This window comes from Eubalaena glacialis, chromosome 4 (genome assembly GCF_028564815.1).
Source record: "Eubalaena glacialis isolate mEubGla1 chromosome 4, mEubGla1.1.hap2.+ XY, whole genome shotgun sequence".
Lineage (NCBI taxonomy): Eukaryota > Metazoa > Chordata > Mammalia > Artiodactyla > Balaenidae > Eubalaena > Eubalaena glacialis.
Genome location: NC_083719.1, coordinates 149,676,334 through 149,697,402, shown reverse-complemented (window position 1 = coordinate 149,697,402; position 21,069 = coordinate 149,676,334). Strand labels below are relative to the sequence as shown.

The window sequence follows — 21,069 nt, the reverse complement described above, 5'->3', positions numbered from 1 at the left end:
TTTCTATCTTCCTTTGTGTTTCCCAAGTAGACCCTAACCAGACAACTACTCCTCCATCCTCCCCGTCCCCAGCTCTCCAGAGGGAGCCTTTGCGTTTCCTCCTTGGAGAAGCCCTTGTTTGTGATGGCCATCACCCCCAGCTGGCAAGTCAGCAAGGCTCTTCTCTGGCCATCTGACATCGAGGTGGGATAAAGGCAGGCCTGTGCTCCCGGCCAAGCTCCCACCCCACCCAGGAACTTGCTGAGAGGTATGCTCCAGGAGAGGGACAAAGCTGTGTGGCCCTTCCCTCCGCCAGCAATGCCAGCAGCTCTTCCCATCCGGCTGTGGATTAAAGGAGCCTGGGTAAGTGCCCAGGCGGAATAAAGCCCGCAGACATCCTGGGGACGTGCCTCTCCTTGGCAGGAAAACAGGAGAGAGGGTGAGGGTGACGGCTCCGGTCTCCCTGAGCTGCACCCTCCCCCCACCCAACCCCCTGCCCTAAAAGAGCAGTCGCATCCCTTCTGCTCAGGACCAGCCCTGCCACTGGGCAGCTGTGTGCCCTGAACACGTCACTTCATTGCTGCACCGCCCACCTGTCAAATGTGGCTGACAGGAAGACCTAGCTCACGGGAGTAAAGGAGCTCAGGCTTGCCATGTGTCTGCACGGTGCTTGGATACATCAGGTGTTCAATACTCTTTCTCATGATAGGTATGTTGAATGCTTAAGTCACCATCACCCGAACACCACTCCTTTGACCCTCCAGACCAGGTTAGATCCCAGCCTTGTTTCAAATGACTTACAATCTTCCCCTGGAGACAGTGACTTTCCCAAGGTCAGGCACCAGGACTGTTCACATCACTGCAGTATCCCCAGTGGACGGTGCACAGAATGATGCTGGCGTGTATGATGACTATGAATATACAGGGATTTGTTTTTTTTGGACTGACTGTGCTTGGCAACTTTACTTAAAAATCGCCATCAGATTTCACCCAGGCTAATAAATAAAATGGATCCCCACGTGGATTCCTCTGCCCTTCCTTCAGCTCCCTGCCCTGACGCTTGAGTGGAGGGTGTATGTGAGAAAATAAAGCCTACATTCAGATCAGGCCACAGGCTGACAGAACAGCTAAAAGGGGGTTTTAGTTCCACTTTAGCAGGGGACCCACAGACAGGTCCCAACAGAGTGAGTAAGGACTTCACAGGACCTTTTTCTCAGCGGCAGTATCTCAACAAAAGGTGTAAGGAGACCCTGGAGCAGCTGCTGGGACCTGGGGCCCCCAGTTCCAAGCACCATCTCCAGGCAAGGCAAGGGTGGGCACTGGGGGAGGCAAATGGGCAGCTGGGAAGGGACCCCCAACATGGTGGGCTGAATAAGCAGTCCCCGTGGAACTGCTTCTCCCCTGGGGTCTGCCCTGGAAGGCATGTGGCCCAAACCTGCTAAATCAAGAATTCCCCACATCCCAGGTCCCAGGAAACAGCACCCACCCCAGTGCTCCAAACTTGTTGCCTGACCTGGGGAGACCCTGGCCTTGGCCCCTGGGGAGGACACTTGTCGCTTGGAGGCTGGTCCAGTGGATTGGGGGTTATTGCCAACGCCTGGGGGTGATTTCCGAGGACCCCATCAGGAATGGAAGGAGGACCCTGAGTACAAGCCCAGTGTCACAGATTCAGAAATCTACACTAGGAAAACAACGCCTGTTCTTGCGCTGCAGAGCTCCTCTCATATGCCCCCCAACAACCACCCTGAGATTCCCAAGAGACCCTCAGAATGTGTGTCCAGTGTCCCCACATCAGAGGGAAAGCATCTGGGGACAGGGGGAGACACAGTACCTGACTTAACCACATGGCTCTTACGAAAATCCTTTTACAGGGACCCACACATCCACTGTCACATTTGGCAATCATTTCTAAAGCACTGCCAATTTATGGAACAATCACTCAAAAAGCATAGCAAACTTAGGCCCTGGGAGGTCCCCCAGCTTTTACTTTTTAACTAATTCTAACTAGTCACACAGGTTTCTCAACAATGGCTCAGCTGAATTCCTTTGCTCCGAGAAAAACAGGAGGAACTCCAGTGTATTCCGTGTGCATTTATTCTTTCAGCAAGGATTTCAGGCATGCCTACTACGTGCAAGGTGTGTGCTGTCTCTTTACAGTGTTTCTGTACGTCTGAAATACAGATTCCTAGCCTAACTCCAGCCCTGCTGGTATCGGTCTGCAAGAACTTGCCTTTCCCATGCCCTTTTCCTCTCTGCTTCTTACATAGGACACAAAGCACCTGATTAATATCAGGGAGCAGCGAGCTCCAGGCAGCTGGAGAGCTGGGGCAGTGGCATCCGGGTCCAATGCTCTGGAAGGTATGTGCCTCCCCTGACCATCAGGTTCTATTAAGAGACGGGTCAGTCATTTCTCCCTGCCAAGGTGGTGTTGGGTAGAGCCTCTCACACCACACAGCATCCCGAATGCTGGCAGTACTCTTGTTCCCAACCTTGAGGCGGTTCTCCTTCCTGCTGAAGCCTTGTTTATGTTAGACCCTAGACTTGGATGTAGAGTATCACTCACGTTGTGAACTGCAGCTCCACGGAAAATCTGGGCCACAGATGAGTGAAAACTTCTGGTGAAAATCATGAACAACAACATTTGGTAATAATAACAACACGTACAGTAAGTTTCAGGAAATGAACCAAGCTCTTTACCTTAACTATCTCATTTCATCTTCATTAAAAACCCTATGAGTTAGGGGTTGTAACACTGTCCCTTTTACACAGGCAGGAAAAATTGAGACTCTGATAATTTAATTATCTTGTCAAGGGTCACACAGATTGTACAAGTAGCTACTGAGATTTAAACCCAAGTGCTGTGGACTTCCCTGGCGGTCCAGGGGTTAAGACTCCGTGCTTCCACTGCAGGAGGCACGGGTTTGATCCCTGGTTGGGGAACTAAGATCCCACATGCCTCGTGGTGTGGCCAAAAACAAACAAACAAACAAACAAACAAGCAAAACCCAAGTGCTCTGACTCTATAGCCTGCACTCTTAATCATGGGAAACTCAGTAACTGGATATTTATTATCTTGATCCCTGTACATAGAAGACCAATTTGGGAAGCAAGAGTCATCACGATCTGAAAATTTAACCCATGAACTGAGCACTTATAAAATCAGTGCCTACTCAAATACCACTCTCCATTTAACATCCGTGTCCAGCCCAGCCCATAACGTTTCAAGTCGACAACCACCTGGGTTGGTTGGATGTCTTAGCAGTTGACAAAGCGATGCAAGTACAACACACATCATCTAAAAGGGAAATAACTAATATTCTAAACGATGCAGGATTTCAGGAAGTCGGTGAAAGGGATGCTGGATAACTACTCAAGTCACACCCGAGGAGTGGTGGAGTTCCCCGGCTAACAAGTGAGGAGAAGATCCAGCAGGATACAGAAGAGACAACAGGTTCTTCACAACAGGAGAACTTCAGTGACGACAGGGATCAGATGAGGCCCTTGGGAACCTAGTGAAGCTCTCTCCAATATCTGGCAAAAATTACCTTCCTTATGCATCTGCTGGGAAAGTCAAGTGAGAAGAGAAAGCTGTCCCTATTGCTAATGTTAATTGTGTTAAAATAATTACACAAAAAATAAATCAACGCTTTATTTGTACTAAGAATTGGGGCATAGTTGCAACTACAACTTAAATTTTGTTAAACACAACATAAAATCTGCTTATCGTCCAAACTTTGTTTTGTTTCTCAAAATAAAATCTTTTGTCCCCAATACCTACTATAAATTTGATCTCCATTTTAATTAGTTTCTCTTCTAAGTGCAATCTCCCCTTGGAATAGGAACCCCTGTGACGCTTTTTGTCAAGCCCTCCCTGCTTCCTGCTGTGGGAGACCCATTGCGAAGGGCTGAGCAGTAATGCCGTTACCTCAGAGATGCAGAGAGCTGCTCACACTTCAAAGAACTCTCCCATCTACCGTTGCACCAGATGCCTTCAAGAACTCCAGGAATGGGCTTCCCTGGTGGCGCAGTGGTTAAGAATCCGCCTGCCAATGCAGGGGACATGGGTTCGAGCCCTGGTCCGGGAAGATCCCACATGCCGCGGAGCAACTAAGCCCGCGAGCCACAACTACTGAGCCTGCGCTCTAGAGCCCGCGAGCCACAGCTACTGAAGCCCGTGTGCCACAGCTACTGAAGCCCGCACGCCTAGAGCCTGTGCTCTGCAACAAGAGAAGCCACCACAATGAGAAGCCTGCGCCCTGCAACAAAGAGTAGCCCCCGCTCACTGCAACTAGAGAAAGCCCGCGTGCAGCAGCGAAGACCCAATGCAGCCAAAAATTAAATAAATGAATAAATAAATAAATTTATAAAAAAAAAAAAAAAAAAGAACTCCAGGAATGACGGAAGCTGTATACTGTTACTCCACACATGTATATCCACTTGGTAGTTTATGAAACTCTGATCACTTCTACGATCTCACCTTGACTGACAGGAAAATTCTGCCAGGCAAAAGTAACACTCCCATATTACAGGTGAGAAACTGCGGTTCAGATCGAAAGCACATGCCAGAGGCCCCGTAACTCACCGGTGGCAGCTTTAGGACTGGAACCCAGCTTTAAACCGCTTATTCTTTCCCATGGGATACCTGCTTCTCTCAAGCTTAGAAGGACAAATGAAAATTCTGCTGGCTAGTGAACAGTTTTTCAGGCCAATGAAGTCTTTTGAGAAACTATCTGATTTAAAACACCCAGACATATCTCCTTTCCTTTCACATAAATAGCCCGAAGTCTTTAAGCAGAACAGTGATAATGAATACACTTCCACGGCTTTATCATGACTGTTCTAGCTGGAAAATAAGTACCAGAGGAACTCTTAATTCAAGTGCTTAGGATGCAGGGGTCTTGCAAACCACTGCTGCGATCTGCTGCGATCTGCTGCATGATAGCTTCTTTTCCGTCATAGGCAGAGGTAGCAGTGGTCTTGAATTCCTAACTTGAGCCAAGGGAGAAGCACATGAATTATTAAGAAATGCCATCAGTGGAAGACTGAGTCTTCTACTGGGGTGCTGGGCAAACCTCTGAGGTCTGAACCTCTGAGGACAAGGAGGAAACACACCTGGTCACCGACATCTTTGCCACCAGCTGTGTGCTGCTGCCCACAAGCAGCATGGCTCCGTGACCTTGAGCAAGTTACCTCCCCCTTCGAGGCTCAGTTTTCCTCATCTATAAAATGGGGATCCACACTCACACCTGTTGTGAAAAGCATGTGAGATAATGTGAGATACACAGCACAGTGCCTGCTTCGTAGTAAACACTCAAAACAGAGACTGTCATGCCCAAAGTCAAGTGCCGGGCACACGATAGCACTCAATAAATGTTAGGTCCCTCCATCAGGAAGGTACTTCTGTGTCCCCTAGCAATACCTTCAATACCATGAAGGGTTTGTCCAAACAGAAGAGGGGATTAAAGTTGGTCAAGTATGGGCTGGGAGCCTCATCTGTGCAGTGGGAAGTTCGTGTAGAGCCCCGGGGCAGGGTGGGGAAGCTTAGGGCTGGGGCAGTGGTTATAGGACAAGAATGCCAAGTTTCCGGGAGGCGGTCATTCCTTGGAGGGCGTAAACAGAAGGAATCATTCAGCAATGGAATTGAAAACTCCCTTTGCTCCCTGCCTGGGCCCTGACACAGGTACTTGGCAGTGGGCACTTGAATAAGCCCCATTGCCTGGAGGAAGATAGGGCTCGGGAGCCCCACAATAGCGCCCTCAATCCACAGGCAACATAGTCTGCTCTCGGCCACGTTTGCGTCCTCTCGTTCTCTGCTCAGGAATTTCCGAGGGCTTCCCATCACTTACAGGTTTCCGTAGCTGAGTCTCCAAGGCTCTTCTTCATTTACCCTTTGAGTTCTCTCCCCTTCCACGAGTCCCCTTCTCCATGCAACAGAATCTAGTCACTGTGTCCCTTCCTGCCTCAGTGCCTTGACCTTTGAAAGCCTTCCATGACCCCTCGGGCCACCAGCGACCACATCAGTCTCGGCCTTTCTAAAACCTACAAAACCTTCAGTGCCTCCACCAAGGCCACGGGAGTCTCCCTCTGCTTGAACCTGTCAGCACGAATTGAACCCCAAATCTAATTTCACGACATGCATCACTGGCTGACCTGTAAGTGTCTGGGAAGCAAGGGGATGTGCCACCTGCCTCTGTGATTCACCCACAGCACCTAACATTGTGACTCGGACCCAGCCAAGTGCCTGCCTAGCTGCTGATGCCGATTCTTGCTTAATGACCCTTCCCTCCACAGTCCCTGTCCTAGGTGAGCTCCACCAGCCCCAGACCTATTACCCTGATCTGCACGTTCTCCCTCTCCCTCCTTCTGTTCCATACAATTCAGGAGAACACCAGGCCAGCTGGACTGGCGCTGTGTCTGATCTCCCCCGCGTCTGAAAGTCACTCACCGCGACTCACGTGGAGGGGGCCATTCCACGGTCTCATGAAGCACCTGGACCCAGGGCCCTGGGGACAGGGAGCTGCTTCCTGTATAAGGGGACATTACACAGGTTGGTGTCTGGCCCCAGCAGGGAGCAGCATGGCTGTGAACTATGAGGTGGGCATAGTCAACTAAGAACACCTACTCTGCGCCCACCTGGAAAAAAGGGGTGGGCTCAATCGCTGCCAGCAAGAGACGACAAGGGCTTTCTTCTGCTGCCTGTGGGTAAATCACCAGGTCCTCTTCATGGCTCCCTTAAGAAGGGGTCAGGGGAGGACCTGGCTGGCCAAACCCCTGGCAGGGGTGTATCTGATGTTGACACCTTCCTTCTTCCCCAACCCAGTTTTCATCAGCACAAGACACCTGCACCCCTTTGAAGAGGAATGGATCTTCTCCCCCATTGAAAGGTCAGCTACCTGGAGGGAAGGAGATGAAAACGACCACCCCAGGTTTAGATCTGAAGCATCCCAGCCTTTTGATGGTTAAGATGAGAGGTGGGGATTGAAATCTGGGTCTCCCTGACTGAGACATCAGTAATAGCCGACAGCAGGATGTGTTCACGCCTGGTGCTGAGCTGGAGGGATTTTTCTGTCAGCACTGTCCTAGGATCCATCATCCATGGAGCCCTGTGCCTACTAAGAGGGCTAAATAAAAGCTAAGTAAATGCCTGGCCTCTGAAGGATGCATGCTCTACTGGCCCTACCCTGGAGGGCTCGCACCCGTGCAAGGCTGCCACTTCCCTTCCCTCCATCTCTGCCTGGTTAGCCCTCTGTATCCTGCAGCTCTTAGCCCAGGCACCCCTGATGAGGACACATCCCAGGGCCCACCAGCCCACCCACCAGAACCTGTAACTCTCTACTGTTATAGCTGCTACATTAGTTGCTTTGTGCGTCTTTGATTATTGCACTGTGGTCTCCCGGTAAGCTTCGTAAGGGCAGGGATGTATCTGCTTTTCTCGTCTGGTCTCTCTGGCTCCTTCCATCATAGCAGTTATGGAGGAAGCTCTCAAGAGAGCACAGACTCTGGGGCTAGACTGCCTGCGGTCTGATTACAGCTCTGTCACACACTAGCTGTGGGACCTAGGCAAGTAACTTAACCTTTCCATGCCTGAGTTTCCTTACTTATAAAATGAGGGCAAGAGTAGTACCTACTAGGTACCCAAGAGAAATTTAAACTTATATATACACAAAAGCTTGTAAATGAATGTTCATAGCAGCATTATTCATAATAGACAAGAAGCAGAAATAACCCAACTATCCATCAACTGATGAATGGATAAACAAAATGTGGTAAATCCATACAGTGGAATATTATTTGGCAATAAAAAGGAATTAAGTGCTGACATAGTACTTAACAACATGGACGAACCTTGAAAACTTTAAGTGAAAGAAGCCAGACACAAAAAGCCACATATGTTTCCATTTATATGAAATGTCCAAAACAGATAAAGCTATAGAGCCAGAAAGTAAATTAGTGGCTTCCTAGGGCTGGGAATAAGGGTGGGAAGAAGTTGAGGGGGTGATGGCTAAGGGGAGCTGGGTTTCTTTTGGGGGTGATAAAAATGTTCTAAAAGTGACTGTGGTGATGATGGTGGCAAAACTCTGTGGATACACTAAAAGTCACGTAATTGCATATTTTAAACAGGTGAGTTGTACGGCATTTGAATTACATCTCAATAAAGCTGTTTAAAAAATCATAGTACCTATCACATAGTACTGCTATAAGGACTAAATTAAATGTATTATTTGTGAAAGTGTTATCTAAACTAACTATGTAATAACTAATACTCATTGAACCTTGATTACACACTAAGCACTTTACAACTAGTACACTATTTCAGCCTCATAGCCCATGGAGGGAAGTACTCACCCACTTGACAGATGAGGAAACTGAGGCTCACAGAGATTAAGTAACTCGCCTAAGGTGACATGGCTGGTAAATGGCAGAAGCAGGCAAAACCCGTGTGCTGAACCATCACATACAGACAGAACAACGTTCTCCAAACCCTGGGGTTCCCTGGATTTGAAGTGGGAACCACTTGGCAAAAACAAACATTCTCCCTCGTATCAAATGAGAGCACCCCCCTATTCGTTTGCATCCTCTCCCCTAGGCAGCTAGTTGTGAGGTAGCTCCCTCCCTCCCCAGGTCCCAGGACACCCCACCCCAGCCCCAACCCTCTGTTCTGGGGGGAATCTGGTTTTTACCAAGAGACCAGCTGACATGCTCTGCTTCTCCCCTCTCAAAGTGTCTTCGTTCATGTAACTCCAAGTGTCCTCACACCTGCAGAGGGTCAAGGCTTCCCTGGATCCCTTCGTCCCTACGACGGCCAGGACTGGTTTCTTAGCACCTCTCAACATTTTTAATACAGGAAAAATCCCTTCCAATTCATACTTTTTAAATCTTAAAAAAAAAAAATTAAACAAGATCCTGCCCCGCCCCTGTCACAGGCTTTTCAGTGGCTTCTCATTGTGTTTAGAACAAAAGCCACACTCTTGCCCAGGCCTGAAGACCCCTCACGTCTGGCCCCCCTGCCTCCTCTAGCTCCTAGCACTTTTTTCAAGGCTCCCCTACTCCAGCCATCCTGCACATTCTGACTCACGCCAGGAATCGCTCCTCCTCTCTCCGCATGGTTGGCTCCTGGGTTTCCAGATCCCAGTTTAACTGTCCCCTTCCCAGAGAGGTCTTATCTGACCGAGCCATCTTAATTAGATGTTTATTCTCCACCAGGGCACCATTTTATTTCCTTCAGGGTACTTACGACAATGGGCAATTATATGTTTGTTTCTTTGTTTAGTCATTTAATTTCTGTCCCCCTAATCCCCCCATGACGCACACTAGACTACAAGATCCATGTGAGCAAGGACCAGACCTGCACCATAGGTGCTTAACATAGATTTCAGGGTTTTTTGACCTTGGCCTTCACCATGAGCCGTTGCTGACATTTGGGGCCAGATAATTCTTCACTGTAGGGGAAGAACTGTACTATGCATTGTAGGATGTTTAGCAGCACCCCTGGTTTCTAACCATCGATGCACCCTGCCAGTTGTGACAACCAAAAAACTCTCCAGACGTTGCCAAATGTGCCCTGGGGCGGGTGGGAAAGGAGCTGTCAAAATGTTCCCCAGTTATGAACCACTGATGTATCTGTTGAAACATCATCAGATGTTTACTTTGCAAAAGTAAAGAAAAAATAATTCATCTCAAGTGCCATATGGTTTGAAAGTGGGGTGTATGGATACTCAGCAGGGCTGTTCACCACCACGTGTAAGAGTGGACGGGGAGCAAGAAGGAAAGTTACACGTTTGGGGCTTTGCAGGACCCCAACAATTTCACCACCATCCATTGGTGTAGGTGGTTGGGATGCTGATAAGGGGAGGGGAGAGTGATGCTCCTTTTTCTTAGGATGCCACCCCAAACTTTGCATAACTCAAGGTTACCTATCTGGGTGACAATTTCTAACTGTGGTCATGGTACATGAGAAATAGCATGTGCTGTCAAACATGATGATGAATAATGGCGAATATTTGTTGAGCACATACACCATGCTGTTTAATACTAGGACCTGTGATGGGCATCATCGCCTTCTCAATGCACAGGAGAAACGAAAACACAGGTAGATTTGGTATCTTGCCCTCCAGGCTCAAGGTGTGAAGTGAAGGTGCAGGGATTTGAACCCACTCGGTTTACCTCCAGCTGTCTTGCAATAACTACTAATCTGTATGAATTTCCCAGCAAGTCAGAACACTAACTGCACAATCACAACGACGAGTTTCATCTTCATTCCCTACAGCTGAGTCAGTGTCTAAACACGCAGGAAGGGTGTTCTGGGGCAGAGGCTCAGCACCTTTTGAACTGGGGTCCTGAGCAGGTGGCAGAACACGAAGTATTGTTTTTAAGAATAAGAATGTGCCCTGGCTCTTCTACTGGACCCCAAATTACAGAAGCAGAGATGGCTGACCACGCTGGAAAGGCGTTTGGAAGTCGCCTACCGCTGAGGTCTCAAACTGGGATCTGTTTGAGAATATATGGGGTATAAGGGACGCACGTACCCAGGCAGGCTGGCTACAGCAGGAGTGGGCAGCAAAGGTAGGGGTGCATACACCAGGGTTCAATGCAAGATTCCACTTGAAGAAATGGCTCCATGGCTAAAACATGTTTGAAAACCCCTGATAAGAGTCCAGTGTCCTTGGTTTATAGATGAGGAAACCGAGGACCAGAGAGGAAAAGTGATTCGCTCTAAGCAACACAGACTTCCCTGGTCTCCTAGGGGGGAGGAAATCAAGGACTCTGCAGGTGGACAAAACTGTGTTCGAATCCTGGTTCTGTCGCTTAATTAAGTTCTCTAAGCCTCAGTTTAGTAATTGGAGAGAGTAATCATATCTTCCTCATCAAACTTGTGAACAATTAAATGAACGGATGTGAAGTGCTAGGAAGACTGTAAGTGGTCAGGGGCTGGCTGTCAGGGCAAGTTGCAGAGGGCACAGTGGTTAGAACAGAGGTGTGGAAGCTCCTAGATGGATCTGTGTTCACATCCTGGCACTTCCACCCCCAGCTGTATAGATGGATATAGGCAGATCTTTCAATTCTTTGAGTCCTAATTCCTCATCTGTCTAACTGGCATAGTAATTCCTCACTTACAGGTGTGTTGGGAGGACCAGATCACATAAAGCAGGCAAAGTGCTTAGCACATTTCCTGGGGCCATAATAGATGCTCAGTAAACACCTGCTATTATCATCAGCCCACCTTTTGCCTTCTGTGGCACCTCATTTGGGAAACTGCCGCTGAGAGGTTCTGCGAGTGCCCAGGGAGCATGCCCCCTGCAACCTCACCTCCTCCAGGCCATGCGACGCCAAGGAGTCTTGGAAGGCGCACCTGTATCAGCAAGAAGCAGGTCTGGGTGATGAGTGGAGCATGACTCAGAAGCTCCTACCTAGCAGCTCCCTCAGAAAGAATGTGTTGCGGGATTGCCCCTTTTTATCTTGCTTTTTTAGGAGAGAGGGGGAGAAAAAAATAAAGGCAAGAACTTCAAGGTCAGGTTCACTTCCCTGCAGACTCCTCCTGGGCTGAAGTGAAATCTCAAGAATGCAGCCTCTGGGCCCAGTTTACATTCCCACCCTCTCTGGTATCCAGGATACCAAAGGGACCTGTTGCGTTCCATCCCACCAATCAGCCTCCTTGGTCACATCCTGCTGGGGGCAGGGCCTGCCACTGCCTCTTGGGAGAAGCATCACTGCTTAGCAGGATGATCAGCCATTCATTTGTCCAACGTAAAAGTTCACAGCTCACTGCAGCCAGGCACTGGGGATAGAGTTTTATGGAAAAACAGCCCGTGCCCCTGCTCTCCAGGAGCTTGAGGCGGAGAAGAGACTGAGTCACACAACTAATGTGAGCAGGTGTATGAAGCGGCTGCACACAGCGGCATGAGACTGTCTGTGGGGGGCCTGAACTACTCAGCAATGTTAGAGGAAGCTCCCTTGAGTAAGTGATGATTAAGCACAGGGCTGAAGGGTAAGTAGGTGTTAAAAGGTGAAGCAAGGAGGGAAGAAGATTCCAGGTAGAGCGACTAGCGTTTGCAAAGACTCTATAATGCACAGAGTTGCCAGGCCTTTGCAGACCTGTGGTCAGAGTACAGTGGGGGGCAGAGGGGGGTGGGGCAGGATGGGGCAGGAGAGGCAAAGTCAGGGTCAGACTTATGTCCTGTGTGCCATGTTAGAGCATCAAAGTGTTTTTAATGCAAGAGATGGCATGATCAGATTGAATTTCTGTAAGAACCTTGTATTCAGATGATCTTGAAGAGTGGAGTGAGAAGGGAAGAGAAAAAGCAGGTGTATCAGTTAGGGAACTTTAGTAGCCATGTCAAAGTCCCCAAAATGATGGGTCTGGGCTGATGGGGAGATGGGGGGAGCCGTCCTCTTCCCACATGTCCCTCTCCTTCCGGAAAGCCCTGGCGGCCACACCAGCACTGAGCTCGGCCTTTGTAGACTGACATCACTTCAGAGCAGCCTCTCTGGGTTGCAAAGGTCACAGAGGTGCTGCCCATCATTAGGAATCTGATAAATCTACACCTGGCCTCGCATCAAGATCACTCCAGGGAGGAGAAGCTTTTTTCCCCGGGTGGCGGGGGGGGGGGGGGGGGTGGGGGGGGTGGGGGGGGGGGGTTTCATAGCATTGAGGGCACATTCTCAGACTTAAAGGCTCTAAAGAGATGATCAAGGATTGTAATGACATACACATTTCTCAGGTACCTCTAGTGCAAAATGGGCACCCCCTACAGCTCCAGAAGGGAGAGGAGGGTCTGTAGAAGTTTGATGCTATATACACAGGAGAGGTGCTCAAAAAACATCTGAGGAAGGAATGGGGAGAGAAAGAGGGGAAGGCAGCAAGATAGTTAATTAGTTAGTTAGTTAGTAATTTCTTTGAAACCCTGATGAGCCTCAGGGAATTCTTGGTCTCACAAATGCGGAGATGCTGGCTGGCTTTCAGCGTGGCTAGACAGATAACCGAACCTGGCTGCCTGGCCCCTGGGGTCCCACCCCCAGAGATTAGGAGGTCAGGAGGTCTGAGATGTGGCTTGAGACTCCAAAGGTACTGCCAATAAATTTTTTTTAACAAAAGTAAAAAAAAAATCAGAGAAAATATAATGAAAAGTATCTTTTAAAAAACCCAAAACGAACAAAAAAACAATCTGCAAATACAGGCAACAAGAACCTTTCCCCTCTTCACCCATGGATGCCCCTAAAATAACAGGAAAGTTAAGATTTCCTTCTCAGTTATATGTGAAATCTACAAAGGAAAAAAAAAAAAAGCTTATAGATGTAAAGAACAGATTGGTCGTTGCCTGGGATGGGGTCGGGGGGTTGGTGGATCAGGTAAAGGGAGCCAAAAGGTACAAGCTTCCAGTTATAAAATAAGGCAGTCATAGGGGTATAATGTTCAGCATGGTGACTACAGTTAACCATACTATATTGCATATTTAAAAGTTGCTAAGAAAGCAGATCTTAATTTTTCATATTGAAGTATAGTCAATTTACAACGTGTTAGCTGCTGGTGTACAGCAAAGTGATTCAGTTGTACACATATAAATAGATAGTTTTTCATATTCTTTTCCATTATAGGTTATTACAAGACATTAAATACAGTTCCCTGTACTATACAGTAAGTTCTTGTTTTTATCTATTTTATATATAGCAGTTTGTAAGAGTAGAACTTAGAAGTCCTCATCACAAGCAAAAAAAAAAAACTTGTAACTACGTATGCAGACAGATGTTAACTAGACTTACTGCGGTGATCATTTCACGATACATACAAATACTGAACCACTATATTATACACCTAAAACTAATATAATGTTATATGTTAATTGCCCTCAATTAAAAAATAAAAAGATTTCCTGTGTGTCCTTCCAGAAATATTTTCATGGACATACCAGCATGTGATGTGCCCAGCACACACACACATCCGCTAGACTTCATCAAACCTAAGAGAACAAGCGTCACTTAGAAAAGTTTTATTATATATACAACAAAGAAAGAACAACACTGCCAATAAACTATGATCCCATGCTTTCTTTATCTCAGAATATTTATATGTATTGAAAAAGCTTATTTAGGCTTATTCAGATATGGACTTAATTACATGGCTCTCTTTTCCATATATGCAAAAAGGAAAAACAGAAGCAAACGACATTAGCTCAGGTATTGATAAGCTTGCACCCTCCTCAGCTCTGAGTCACCTGCACCTGCGGGTTCCTCACAGTGCCATTCTTTGTGCCACGGAGTGCTGGGGTGGCGTTTCTTGAAAGAGACCTCTGATAATGCCTCTGATTTTCTTCCAAGCTGCTGAAAATTACTTTGAGTTTGGATTCTGATGCTTTCTTGATTGTACCAGAAGATGTCGAAGACGGGTTTTTTGAGAAGAACAAAGGTCCGTCCACAATAGTTCTCAAATTGTTTGGGACTGAAACACAGAGGAGCCATGGTACCAGCTACACTAGCAGGAGCAGCAGTGTGTGTGCGTGTGTCGGCAATTACCGTGCCAACGGCATTGCTAAGACTCATCCCCAACTTGAAGGTATCAGCAGGTTAACATTTGAAGGTGTTAACATTTTGTTTTTGTAAAACAAACAAACAAACAAAAAAAGTCCATCTCAAAACTGATGAGGGACTTCCCTGGTGGCGCAGCGGTTAAGAATCCGCCTGCCAATGCAGGGGACACGGGTTCCACCCCTGGTCCGGGAAGATCCCACATGCCGTGGAGTAACTAAGCCTGCGAGCCACAACTACTGAGCCCGCGTGCCACAACTACTGAAGCCCACACACCACAACTACTGAAGCCCGCGTGCCTAGAGCCTGTGCTCCGCAACAAGAGAAGCCACAGCAATGAGAAGCCCACGCACCGCAAGGAAGAGCAGCCCCTGCTCACCGCAACTAAAGTCCACGCACAGCAACGAAGACCCAATGCAGCCAAAAACAAATAAGTAAGATAAATAAATTTATATTAAAAAAATTACACTATGGTGCGTTCACAATCTTCCTCCACTCACTCTCCGTTGACTGGGAGTTGCAAGCTCAAATCACAACATGAGTCAGGCAGGTAATTCAGTGAAGTGGGAAAGGCGAGGCTGTAGAAACACAAAGTAGTACCAAAGTCGTGAGGCTCAAAGGGTGATGCTGGACCAGCAGCTATTTTTATCCTGTGTGGGCTCAGTGTTTCTGGGGAATACCTGATGCTTTGGAGCCCCTCTGTAAGACTCTATTACATATGGATGTGTATTTTTAAACCCATTTTAAAAACACAAAACATACTATTCTGAATCTTGCTGTCTGCTTAATCACACTTCTTGGAATTCTTTCCATATCAGCACATGTAGCTCTACCTCATTCTGTTAATTGCATGGCACTCCATTGTGTGGATGCGCCCCAGCCTAACGTGTGCAGCTCCCAGCGTGAGATGTTTAGGCTGCTTCCCCGGTTTTGCTGCTCTCACACTCCAGGCTAAGTGAGGAAGTGGCAAAGCTGCCGTTTGAAGCATGACCCGCCAGTGTCGGTAGGGGGTTCTGATGGCCCCAAACTGGGGAATGGCTGTGAGTCACCCAGCTCACTTCTTGGCAGTTCTGCCTTGAGGTCAGTTTGAGGCTCTCGGGAGGCGGGGCGGGGGGGATTGGAGGTACAGGATTCTAGAAGCACCCGCTGCTTCTTATAGTAAAAAGATTCAGTAGCTTTAGGGGAGAGGACAGGACGAGGGCCCAACCCTTTCTCCATCTCCCTCTTACTCAACTGCACGGCGCTGTAGTCCCCAAACCCAGCCGCTGCCTGCCAAACCCTCACTGCATCCTTCTCGCCGAGCTCTGTCCCTTTCCCTCCACTACCAGCCCCAACTCCTTCTAGAGGAACAGAGGAAAGAGAAAGGCAAAAGGGGCCTCAGGGAGCGAGTACACGTAGAGGTGGAGGGAGGTCTCAGCTTCATTAACCCCAGGATCACCTCCCACTAAGCCATCCCCCTCCAGAACATTCCATACACGCAGCGGGGGCTCTGCAGGGGTGGGGCTAACGATAGTGATTACTGAATGCAGGGGCAAGCATCCACATGAATGCAGGGGCAAGCATCCACAATCACAAGAGGTCCTCACCATTCTGAAAGTGCCCACTGCTCTCCATTTCATTGACAGGAAAACTGAGTCTAGGAGAAGGTGAATGCCTTTGCCCAAGTTACACAAGGCACACGTGGCCTCCCTCCACACAATGTCCCAGTTTTTCAAGGGTCGCTTCCGAGGGGATGTATCTTAGGCAGCAAATTGAAGTCTTTTTCCTGGAGAGTGTGGGTCCCAGGCCAATTCCCCAGACCCTCCTATTCAGTGTATTATGCCCCTGGGTGTGGTGAGGGGGACCCAGCCTGGGAAGCAGGGAAATGGATGCTTCTTTTAATAACTGTTTGAAGAATTTACATTTTAACCAAACCCACAGTTATTAATGAATACTGCTTTGTATCATTTCACTTTCCCCTTTATCTTTCTACCCTTTTAATTACTGTTTTGCCCTGTTCCTCCCATGTTCATTCTCTGACTTCCCCAACAGGGGTTTCTGCCCGCAAGTCGGAATTTTCCTAAACTCCCTTTCTTTCCAGGGGGCCGCGGGCACGAGGTCCAGGAATTCGCACAACCTGGCAAAAAAGCTCTGTCTCCAAATTCCAGTTCATTAGCATGGCTCGTTAATTATGAACGCTCCCCTCCCAGCCACCCGTCTTCCCCCAAACACCCCAAACAGCAGATTAAGTTTTAACTTTTGCTGGCAGGACACCTGCTTCTGAAATTCCTCCCTCCCCTCCCCTCCCCCTCCCCCTCCCCCTCCCCCTCCCCCTCCACCAGCCCAACCTCCTAAGATTTACAACACAAAAGCAAACATTTACACTGGGTAAGATTTACCAAAAGGAAGTGTGGCCTGGAATGCTTCGTTTGAAGTTCTGTCTCAAAAGAAGAAGGAGCCCTTTTTCAACATATAAAATAAGAGACCTCAAAGCCTTCTCGGTGGTGTCCGACAGGCACTCGGCATAACCAGGCCTTCTCAGTTTTTCACTTGGGCCTTGACGTCAGCACACGATAAATCCTAAGCAGAACTCGGAACTCCGGCTGTCTCCATTCCAGGCTAAATGGAGTTATCGATCAGTAATGCAATCAAGTGGCTTCCTGGAAACTCCAGGGTAGAACTTTCTTCCTGAGATATTACCGAGGGGGAGGGAAGAAAAGGGCACCCCGCAAAGGGGGAGCCAAAAGGCAAGGCCAGCTTTGCAGGCGGGAAAGAGGCTGAGGCCCACCTGCTCTCTCCAGACAAAGCTGATGCTCTCAGTGAGGCACGTCTAGTTTACTGGAGGTGGGCGAGGGGTTAGGGCACAGCCAGCCCAGGGTGGATGCTGGCTGAGCAGGTGCAGTTAAGTACCAAACACCACGGCAAACAGAGTCACCGGAAACTGAGGTCTTGCAGATACTCTGGGGGAAAAGGAAGTGAGGAGATTCCCCGTACCTACCCCACGATTGCTGGTGTAGGCCAATGGAAATGCTCTAACAAGAAAAGTAAGGAGGCTGTACTTGTCTGACCTTTGCATTCAATCAGAACCTTCTATTCCTTTAGTGAGAGCACCTAAGGTGCAGTCAACCAAGAATCTTGACCACGTGGGGCAAGTCCCAGGCGATGGCTGTACACACCGCCGAGCAAAGGAAGAGCGGATAAAGCAAGAACTCAACCAGGAAACAGCAGCATTAGTAACCTGACTCTGTCCTAGGCACCTGCTGGCAGCTTTGCCTGACTCCTCACTAGTCCTCAACACTGCCCGGTGAGGAAAGGGTTCTTATCCACGCCTTGCAGAGAGATGAAAGCACTGAGGCCGGCTAACCTGGCCAAGGCTGCAAATGATGCTCCAAAGCCCATGCTCTTTGCACGGTACTACAGGGCTCCAACTGGAAGATGTGTATTAAAAGCAGCCTGCATGATACGCCAGAACCACTGGACCTGGACTCTTAAATTGTGGGAGGCCCAGCTCAGCTTTTTTTAGCTGGGTGACCTTGAGCAAGTCCCTCACCACCCCATGGGCATTTCTGATTTCTCCTCTGTCCTCGGCTGCAGCATTTCAGCAAGCTGCACATTGGAGGAAGGAGTCTGCATCCACCCACTTGCTCCAACTTCCTCATCGATCCAGCTGAGCATTCAGAATTTTAGCAGCATGAATGCAACCTATTTTGGTAAGGCTTTTTCCTTGTTCCTGGGTCCCCTATAAAGGGAGAAGCATGTTCCTTCCAACATGAGCTTATATTCTCTTTATATATCCTTCTAGAGTTGGAAAAGCAGCCAACTTAATGCTCCACTCTGCTATTTTACAGTCAGGCTATCACTAAGTGGACATCTACAAGCACTGGCCTTTCATGGTTCTTCAGTCAAACTCAGTCCCCACAAAACCTCATCTTAACTTGGCGAGAGAGCACATCCAGAGCCCCTGAGCATCTATTCTTGCCGCCTCTGGCTTTCCAGGATCTCATAAAGCCACAGTCTTGCTCAGAGGAACAGCTTGGTTCTGATTCTTGGTTCTGAATTTGATCCAAGGGCCAAAATTACAAACTCATTTCTCAGCAGTTCTAAAGCTCAATTTCTCAGCTTGTCAACTGGGGATGAAACGATTGACCTCACGAGGTTATCACTCTAGAGCTAATGAGACCCCAGGTAAAAGTCTTCTCATCATAAACATTACAGCACTTCTTATGTGCTGGGCCCTTTAACACACTATTTCAATGAGTCAATATCAGACATGCACGTGGGAAACAAATACAAAAATACAGGCCCCAGGGTGAACACATGGGCCAATCAATAAATGAGGGAAATGGAGGGAAAGAGAGGGAAGGGGCCTAGGAAGGCCAGTGGGGCCCTGAGTCATGCTAAGAAGTTTCGGGGTTTTCTATGGGCCTTGGAGAACCATGAGAAGTTTCTGAGAAGGGGAGCAATTTGCTCTGGAAGGCCCTGTGGAAGAAACTTCCAGAAGTAGTTGCAACATGAGTTGCTGGAAAATGATCTTGGAGTCTGGCCACCCTGTTACAATAGCCGAAGCAAGAAATGACATCTTAACTGTGACCACGGGGGCCACGAAGGGCAAAGGATTGGCGGAAGGGTGGGATGGACTTTAAAGCCCCCAACTACCGAAAGGTTTCGACAGCTCTGTCCCATCAAACACGCAGATCTGCAGGGATAAACTCTCCCAGGTGCTTATTTTCTAGGTCTCCTGTGTGAAATAAGGCTGCCCGTGTCCTGAACCACTAACTTCTATCCCCGCCTTTACCTCATTACCTTAACAGAAAGCAAAATTAAACAACAAAAAAATCACTGCTGTCCGCTCGTGTTCAGAGTAGCATTATTCACAAGAGCCAAAAGGTGGAAGCAACCCCAGCGTCCAACAACAGACGAATGGATAAGAAACATGTGGTGGGCTTCCCTGGTGGTGCAGTGGTTAAGAATCAGCCTGCCAACGCAGGGGACACGGGTTCGAGCCCTGGTCCAGGAAGATCCCACATACATGCCACGGAGCAACTAAGCCCATGAGCCACAACTACTGAGCCTGCGCTCTAGAGCCCACGAGCCACAACTACTGAGCCCGCGTGCCACAACTACTGAAGCCTGTGCACCTAGAGCCCATGCTCTGCAACAAGAGAAGCCACGACAATGAGAAGCCCGCGCACTGCAACGTAGAGTAGCCCCCGCTTGCCGCAACTAGAGAAAGCCCACGCACAGCAACAAAGACTGAACACAGACAAAAAAAAAAAAAAAAAGAGACATGTGGTGTGTACATACAATGGAATATTACTCAGCCTTAAAAAAGGAAATTCTGACACATGCTACAGCATGGATGGGCCTGGAGGACATTATGCTGAGTGAATCAGCCAGTCCCCAAAACACAAATACTGCATGATTCCACTTACATGGAATACACAGTGTAGTCAAATTCATACAGACAGAAAGTCGAATGGGGGTTGCCAGGGGCTAGAATGAGGAGCTAGTTCTTCAATGAGTACAGACAGTCAGTTTTGCAAGATGGAGAGAATTCTGGAGATGGATGGTAAGGTGGTGATGGTTGCATGACAACGTGAAGGTATTTAATGCCACTGAACTGTACACTGAAAAATGCTTAAGACTGTAAATTTTATGTTATGTGTATTTTGCCACAATTTTTTTAACAGTTTGAAAGGGAGAAAGAAAGGAAAAGAAAGGAGAGGGAAAGGAGAAGGAAAGGGAAAGGGAAGGGAAGGGAAGGGAAGGGAAGGGAAGGGAAGGGAAGGGAAGGGAAGGGAAGGGAAGGGAAAAGAAATCATTGCTGGATTGTCAGCAAATGGGACTGAAAATAATGCAATTCTTTGTCATCCAGGCACACCCTATCTGGAAACCACCTCCTTTTCCCCTTCCAGGCAACATTTCATTACTGCTTAAATATTCCCCTAACCCCTTCCCCTGCCCCACCTGGGGCTGACTCAGCCCCTTTCAGTATCTGAACGGCAGGAGCCAGCCTGAAGGTAGTAGACGCTGCCACCTTATCCTGTGTCCTCGGACACCTGGAGTTCCCCAGGACCAACGCTGACCCCATCCATCACTCTAGGACCCCAGTCCTCTCCAACCTCAGGTGCACGGGCCCTAGTCCTGGCTGGCATCCCACGTGAGGTTGGCAGGTTCCAGAAAACGCTTTAGGGCAAGAAGAGGTGGAGTAGCCTGTGGGAACTCTCTGCAAGGGCCCCTGTGGGAGAGCCCAGGGCCTGCCTTCTCAGAGGCACAGGAAGGACACAAATGCGGAACACAGAACAAGGCTACGGAGTCAGCTTGCTTCTGCCCCTACTGCTGTCCTCCTCACTGACTCAGGGGAGACGGGCCAGGAATGAGGAAATGTCTCCATCAGCCCTTCCCCTTGCGAAGAGTGGATCCAGTCACTTACTTATTCATGTATTTTGAACTCAACTATTACGTGTGTACATATTTAGGGTTATTATGGTTTTTTTGATGAATTGGCCTATTATTATAAACGCTCTCTGTATCTGCTAATTCTCCTGTTTTTGGTATAGTCTATGTGTGGTCATTACAGCCATTCCAGTT

General features: G+C 48.4%; 1 protein-coding gene across 1 annotated transcript in view; it reads right to left on the bottom strand.

Annotated features, from left to right (window-relative positions):
• The window catches only part of WWC1 (WW and C2 domain containing 1), a 147,584-nt gene that overhangs the window by 99,306 nt on the left and 27,209 nt on the right, over positions 1-21,069 (bottom strand). The gene's annotated exons all lie outside the window — the stretch shown is intronic.